Below are 7494 nucleotides of genomic sequence, written 5' to 3'. Positions count from 1 at the left end.
GCTGGGCTGGGCGGCTGCGCCTAGTGTCCCGCGCGGAAGTAACTCGAGCGACCTGCGAATGGCCTCCCGCCCTCCCCCACCTTCTGCTTCCCCTCCGCGGTTCCTGGCTCTGGAGCCCGGGACAAGCGGCCTCCCCCAGCTGCCATCTTGGTGCGCGGCATCTCCAGCTCCCTCAAACTCTTCCCCGGCGACGCCCTGAGTCCAGCAGCCTGGCCAGAGCCCCTCAGGCACTCGCAGTCAGTCACACACAGGACACAGCTACTCCCACGGTGACGTTCTGCTGTGTCACAGACTACAGTCATTCACAGTGACCCTCACCAGTCACTGTCCGACTGTGACACCCCACACTGTCACACAGCTTTCAGATGCTCAGTGTTGGCATTGCACACACATGCAGCTTCCTGCAGTGTCACTCTGTGTTGTCTCATACAGTCCCTGCCACACAGTCCTCGAACAGTAGATAATTTGCTCACCACCCGCTCTCTACCAGGCACTTGATGCAGACCCCCACTCCATGTTACTGTCCCTGTCTTCATTGAAATATGGGGGGTCGTCTACTAAGAGTAATGACTTTCAACCTTGACTGCAGATCGGAATCATCTACGATTTTTAAAACTGCCAGTGCCCAGGCCCTACCCCCGATACACTTGGTCTGGAGAGGAGCCTAGGTATCAGTATACCATAAAGCTTATAGGAGGTTCACAAGTCATCAGGGCTTAACAGAGTCCACACAAAGGAAGTACCAGTTGTCATGGGAGCACTGCGGGGGTGCCCGGACTTCATGGGAGGGTGTTCTAGCAGATGGGGCAGCATGGGCAAAAGCCTGGAGGTGAAGGATGTCTTAAGGGAACAGAAAGAAATTTGGTGTGGCTGGAACATGTGGGTGGTCAAGGACCACGTAATTGCTGCAGTTTATCCTAGGTCAGAGGAAAGCCATCCTAGGGTTTTAAGAAGGGAAGAGTGACATGAGTTATGTTTTAGGAGAATCATTCAGTTGCTGGGAGAATAGATTGGAGGAGGAGGAAAGTAAAAGCAAAGAGGCCACTGGGAGGCTGCTAACAGAACACCAGGCTCAAAAGATGCCCGGACTGGAGTATACCCAGGAGAGGAGTGACGAGCTTCAAGATCAGAGGCACAATTGATAGAACCTGGTGGTAGACTGGAGGCAGGGGAAGAAGGAGGAACACGGATGGCCCCCAGGTTTCCGACTGCACAGACATAAAGTGCCCATCCCTGGGATAGGGAAACAGAGGAGAGGAAGATTTGAAGAGGAAGATGATGCATTTAGACACAGACATGTAGAGGATGGGGTGCCGGTGAGTGTTTTAACTGCGTTTCCTTAGGTTCTGTATTTGTCTCTTTGGCATCCATAAATCACAGGGCCAACCTAATGTCCAGGGTTATTTACATCTCCCTGCAATCCAGAGCTCATACTCTGAGTCACTTCCTTTCTCTAACTTTCACATTCCAAGCCAGTATCTCCCCTGCCCTAAATCAACCCAGGACCAGGTAACTAGTACCAGTCCCTGTGCCCCAGAGTGCTCTGGGATTATTCAAACTAGGCAGCCCCAAACCACTTCTCCGCCTTACTGGGAGAAGTACACCCCAGTAAAGGCCTGTACCTTCCCCTCGCTCCTTTCTGCCTCCTGTGTGACACTGGCACTTCCCCCTGTGACTGTGCCTTTTGTTTCTAGGGGAACTGTGAATAACATTAAGCTTTTCTTTCAATGGCAGTGACCTCTTCATGTCCTCACTCAGCCACCTTTGTAAATTAAGACTTAGGCACAAATTTGTAGGATATTCAATGCCTGAAGTGGCCTGGGGCTTAGAGATTGGAGTTGGAGAATTGGTAATCATCGGCATTTAGGTGGTATATTAGTTGGCAGTTTGCTCTAAGAAAGCACTACAAACTGGGTGTCTTAAACCAGGGGTCCCCAACCCCCTGGGCTGCAAATTGGTACTGGTCCATGGCCTGTTAGGAAGCAGGTAGCATAGCAGTAGGCGAGCAGGGTGAGCAAGCATTACCACCTGAGATCAGTGGTGGAATTAGATTCTCATAGGAGTGCAAACCCTATTGTGAACTGCACACAGGAAGGATCTAGGTTGCGTACTCCTTATTAAAATCTAATGCCTGATGATCTGAGGTGGAAGTTTCATCTCAAAACCATCCCCCTCACCCCCAACCCTTCTGATATGTGGAAAGATTGTCTTCTCTGAGGCTGGGCACCGTGGCTCACGCCTGTAATGCCCAATGCTTTGAGAGGTCAAGGCAGGCAAATTACCTGAGGTCAGGAGTTCGAGACCAGCCTGGCCAACATGGTGAAACCTCGTCCCTACTAAAAAAAATACAAAAAAATTAAAAATAAAAATTAGCTGGGTGTGGTGGCGCACACCTGTAATCCCAGCTACTCGGGAGGCTGAGACATGAGAATCACTTGAACCTGGGAGCCGGAGGTTGCAGTGAGCTGAGATAGCACCACTGCACTCTAGCTGGGATGACAGAGTGAGACTCTGTCTCAAAAAAAAAAAAAAAGATTGTCTTCTCTGAAACTGGTCCCTGGTGCCAAAAAGGTTGGGGACTGTCTTAAACAACAGAGATTTATTGTCTTACACTTCTGGAGACTAGAAGTCAAGATTGAAATATCAGTAGGGTGGGTTCGTTCTGGGAGCCATGAGGAATAATCTATTCCGTGCCTCTCCCCTGGCTTCTGGTGTTTTGCTGGAAATCTTTGGCACTCCTTGACTGGTAGAAGCATCACCCTGATCTCTGTCTTCATCTTCACAAACATCTTAGTGTGTTTGCGCTGCTATAACAAAACCCCACAGACTGGGTCATTTACAAACAACAGAAATTTATGCCTCACAGTTCTGGAGACTGGGAAGTCCAAGATCCAGGCACTGGCAGGTTTGGTGTCTGTGAATGTCTGTGCCTCAGAGATGGTGCATCTGGGTTTCCTCACGTGATGGAAGGGACAGAAAGGCAAGAGAGCAAGAGGGCTGAACTCTCTCAGAAACCTCTTTCATAAAGTCATTAATCCGTTCACGAGGGGAGAGCCTTCATGGTTTCATCATGTCCCAAAAGGCCCTACTTCTTTTTGTTTTTTTTCAGAGGCAGGCTATTGCTCTGTCACCAATGTTGGAGTACAGTGGCAGGATCACAGCTCACTGTAACCTCAAATTCCTGGACTCAAGGGATCTGCCTGCCTCAGCCTCCCAAATAGCTGGGACTACAGGCATGCACCACCATGCCTAATATTTATTTATTTATTTATTTATTTACTGTAGAGACATGGTCTCACTATATTGCCCAGACTGGTTGAAAACTCCTGGCCTCAAGAGATCCTCCCACTTCAGCCTCCCAAAGTACTGGGATTACAGGTGCGAGCCACTGTGCCCAGCTTCCTCCTCTTAATATCACCACAATGATGACTAAGTTTCAGCACATGAATTTGGGGGGATATTCAGGCCATAGCAATGTTCTTCCTATATGTGTGTCTGTGTCCACATTTCCTCTTTTGATATGAACACCAGTCATATTGATTAAGGGCCCACCCTACTCCAGTATGAACTCATCTTAATTAATTACATCATTATTTCCAAATAAGATCACAGTCTGAGGTATTGGAAGTCAGGACTTCAACATATAACTTTGTGAAGGACACGAGTCAATGCATAACAGTGATGGGAGCTAGGTGAGCAAATGAGCACATGAGCAGATGGAGAGTGAGGAGACGGCCCAGAGGAGCTCTGATGCTAAAGAAAATGGAGACCTTTTTGAAATGACCAGAGGTAGGAGAGGTGTTGCTGAGATCAGCGGAATCGTGATCTAAAGAGGCAGTGACTAGCAGTATTTATCACTGGGAGGACAGGATGAGAGTGGGCTTGTCGCTGTGATGACAGTGTCGCTGTGACGACAGTGTCGCTGTGACGGAGTGTCACAAACAACTCAGGAAGAGTTCACCCTGACACTCCAATACATATGCCTCTAACACTCTGCACTGCCAGACCCCTGGGCAGTCAGTCACACGTTGGCCATACCCTGAAGCGCACACTATCATTTATTTTTTATTTATTTATTTATGTTTTGAGACATAAATAAATTTGTCTTTGTCACCCAGGCTGGAGTGCAGTGGCGCAATCTCGGCTCACTGCAAGCTCCACCTCCCGGGTTCACACCATTCTCCTGCCTCAGCCTTCCGAGCAGCGGGGACTACAGGCGCCTGCCACCACACCCAGCTAATTTTTGTTTTTAGTAGAGATGGGGTTTCACTGTGTTTACCAGGATGGTCTCGATTTCCTGACCTCCTGATCCTGCCACTTCGGCCTCCCAAAGTTCTGGGATTACAGGCGTGAGCCACCGTGCTTGGCCCCTGAAGCCCACACTATCACACGGATGCACAGTCACACAAAATACTCCCTACCATGTCACACATTCCTCATACACAGAGCCACACATGCCAGCCACAACTGCACATGCTAATAGTGTTAGGTTCCATTTTGTCACATAGGTCTGGGTCCCTCAGGCAGAGAAAGTGGCAACCAAAGCATGACTACAGTTAAACATACTTCTGATGCACACTGGCCTCACTGTCTCTTGGTCTCTCTGTACTCATATGTGTGCACACAGGCATACGCACACATCCGCGCACACATACACGCTCACACACGTGCATCCTTACACACGCTCACACGCGCACACACGCACGCTCACAATGTCACACGCGTGTGCGCACACGCACACGAGCACACTCACGAGCACACGCGGACCGCACACGCGCACATGCGCACTCACACGCACACGCGCGCGCGCAGCCCCTCCCGCCGCGAGCGCAGCGAGGGCGCTGGAGGAGCTGCGAAGGGCCGGGTCCGGCGAGCGGGGCGGCGGCTGGCACTGGCTCCGGACTCTGCCCGGCCAGGGCGGCGGCTCCAGCCGGGAGGGCGACGTGGAGCGGCCACGTGGAGCGGCCCGGGGGAGGCTGGCGGCTGCAGGCGAGGCGCGGGCGGCGCAGCAGCTGGGAGCGCCCACGGAGCTGGACTCCCAGCGCGGCGCGGCGCCACAGCAGGTGGGTGAGACCCCGCCCCGGCCGCCGGAGACCCGAGCCCATCACCGCCAGCCACCGAGGGCCGCGCGGGGGAGGTGGCCTCCAGCCTCTGGTCCAGATTCCGAGAGCGCAGTCCCTCTGCATCCCCTGCGGCTGAGACGCGGCAGGAAGCAGTGGCCCTTGCCCCTGTGTCCCCTGAGGGCAGGTGGAGGAAGGGACTGGAGAGCGAACCTGAGGCTCCTTGGTGTGATGTTGGGGCTTCGCAGTTCCCCAGGCGCTTCCCCCAGCCCCGCATTCCGTGTTCCAGCAGTCCTGGGGGAGGGGCAGCTGGCGGGAGCTTTCCCCCTCTTTCGGCGGGGAAGAAATGGAGCGCTGAGGAGGGCCGGAGGCTGTCGTCCCCTTGGAAGTGGCCGAGGGAACCAGCTCCCGGGCGTGGGCTCCCCTAGTCCTGTAGTCGCTGTCTCCTTTCTTGGGGGATGGGTGCTGGGAGGCACAACGGCGCCACAGGGATAAATTAAGAATTAAGGGAGAGGATTCCACTCAAAATTTTAGTTTCTCAACAGTTCGACTCTACAGGAGATGGAACTGCCGGCCTGTGAGGTGCTAGGTTCCTGTCCTGGAATGATTCAAGCAGAGGCCATTTGACAGGGTTGCTGTGGAAGAAATTTTTGCACTGGATGGGAAGTTACCCAGGATAACCCTGCAGGGCTCCTGCCATGGCCCAGAGGCTCTGAAATACGCCAGCAGCACCTGCTTGGTGCCAGGCACTTACCCTGTTTTCTCATTACAGCCTCCTCAAACCATTAGGAGACAGATACTGTTATCGTCATTTTTAATATGCAGATCCCAGGGCTCAGAGAGGTTAAGACACCTGCTTAGGTCCCACAGTGAGCAGTATCAGAGGCAGGATTTGATCAGAGGTCTAACCTGTAGGGCGTGCTCTCCTCCCATGCACTGGTGCAAAGGCTTGAAGAACTCTGGGCCCGGAGGGTCATTGTGAATGTGTGAATGCGCATGTGTGACATAGCTTTATTAAATTACATGGCAACTGTTAACAGTTATGGTGGCTTTCATGTGTTTATTAGGGTAATTATGTTCATGCACATTATAGAAAATGGTTAGGGATATTTTTATTGGACAGGCAGTGGTTCAATAACTTATATTTCTCTCACTTACAAAAGCTTTTATTAATGTTTAGAAATGTCTAAGTGTGAGGCCGGGCGCGGTGGCTCACGCCTGTAATCCCAGCACTTTGGGAGGCCGAGGCGGGCGGATCACGAGGTCAGGAGATCGAGACCATCCTGGCTAACACGGTGAAACCCCGTCTCTACTAAAAAAAAAATGCAAAAAATTAGCCGGGCGAGGCGGCGGGCGCCTGTAGTCCCAGCTACTCGGGAGGCTGAGGCAGGAGAATGGCGTGAACCCGGGAGGCGGAGCTTGCAGTGAGCCGAGATCGCGCCACTGCACTCCAGCCTGGGCGACTAAGCGAGACTCTGTCTCAAAAAAAAAAAAAAAAAAAAAAAAGAAATGTCTAAGTGTGAACACATCACACTAACCTCATTACACATTACATGAGGTGCCTTAGCCTTTCCTTAAACAATTGAGGTGGGTTACTTGTACTAAAATGTCACAGTTGGAAGCATTACTTAAGAGAACACTGGCCAGGTGCAGTGGCTCATGCCTGTAATCCCAGCATTTTGGGAGGCCAAGGTGAGTAGATCACTTGAGCTCAGGGGTTCGAGAACAGCCTGACCAACGTGGTGAAACCCTGTCTCTACTAAAAAATACAAAAATTAGCCAGGTGTGGTGGTGCACACCTGTAATCCCAGCTACTTAGGAGGCTGAGGCAGGAGAATCGCTTGAGCCTGGGAAGTGGAGACTATAGTGAGTTGATTTTGCACCATTGCACTCCAGCCTGGGTGACAGCGTGAGACTCCATTTCAAAAAGAAAAAGAGAGAATAGGCCTGGCGTGGTGGCTCATGCCTGTAATCCCAACACTTTGGGAGGCCGAGGTGGGTGGATCACCTGAGGTCAGGAGTTCTAGACCAGCCTGACCAACATGGCAAAACCCCATCTCTACTAAAAATACAAAAATTAGCTGGGCGTGGTGGTACATGCCTGTAATCCCAGCTACTTAGGAGGCTGAGGCAGGAGAATCGCTTGAACCCAGGAGGTGGAGGTTGTGATGAGCTGAGATCGTGCCATTGCACTCCAGCCTGGGCAGCAGAGTGAGACTGCATCTCAAAAAAAAAAAAATCTTGGCCCGGCGCGGTGGCTCAAGCCTGTAATCCCAGCACTTTGGGAGGCCGAGACGGGCGGATCACGAGGTCAGGAGATGGAGACCATCCTGGCTAACACAGTGAAACCCCGTCTCTACTAAAAAATACAAAAAAAACTTAGCCGGGCGAGGTGGCAGGCGCCTGTAGTCCCAGCTACTCGGGAGGCTGAGGC

The 7494-nt window shown here is 51.9% G+C and overlaps 1 protein-coding gene across 2 annotated transcripts in view; it reads left to right on the top strand.

Annotated features, from left to right (window-relative positions):
* The first annotated feature begins 4783 nt into the window (after window positions 1–4783).
* CGREF1 (cell growth regulator with EF-hand domain 1) overlaps window positions 4784–7494 on the top strand; it is a 21128-nt gene continuing 18417 nt past the window's right edge. For both annotated transcript variants that reach the window (XM_025354922.1, XM_025354921.1), the window contains exon 1: window positions 4784–5063. The gene's annotated coding sequence lies outside the window, so the exon portion shown is untranslated. The remainder of the gene's footprint in view (window positions 5064–7494) is intronic.

Source organism: Theropithecus gelada, chromosome 13 (genome assembly GCF_003255815.1).
Source record: "Theropithecus gelada isolate Dixy chromosome 13, Tgel_1.0, whole genome shotgun sequence".
In the NCBI taxonomy this organism is placed as follows: Eukaryota; Metazoa; Chordata; class Mammalia; order Primates; family Cercopithecidae; genus Theropithecus; species Theropithecus gelada.
Note: the sequence above shows the minus strand (reverse complement) of the source record. Positions and strands in the feature narration are given on the sequence as shown.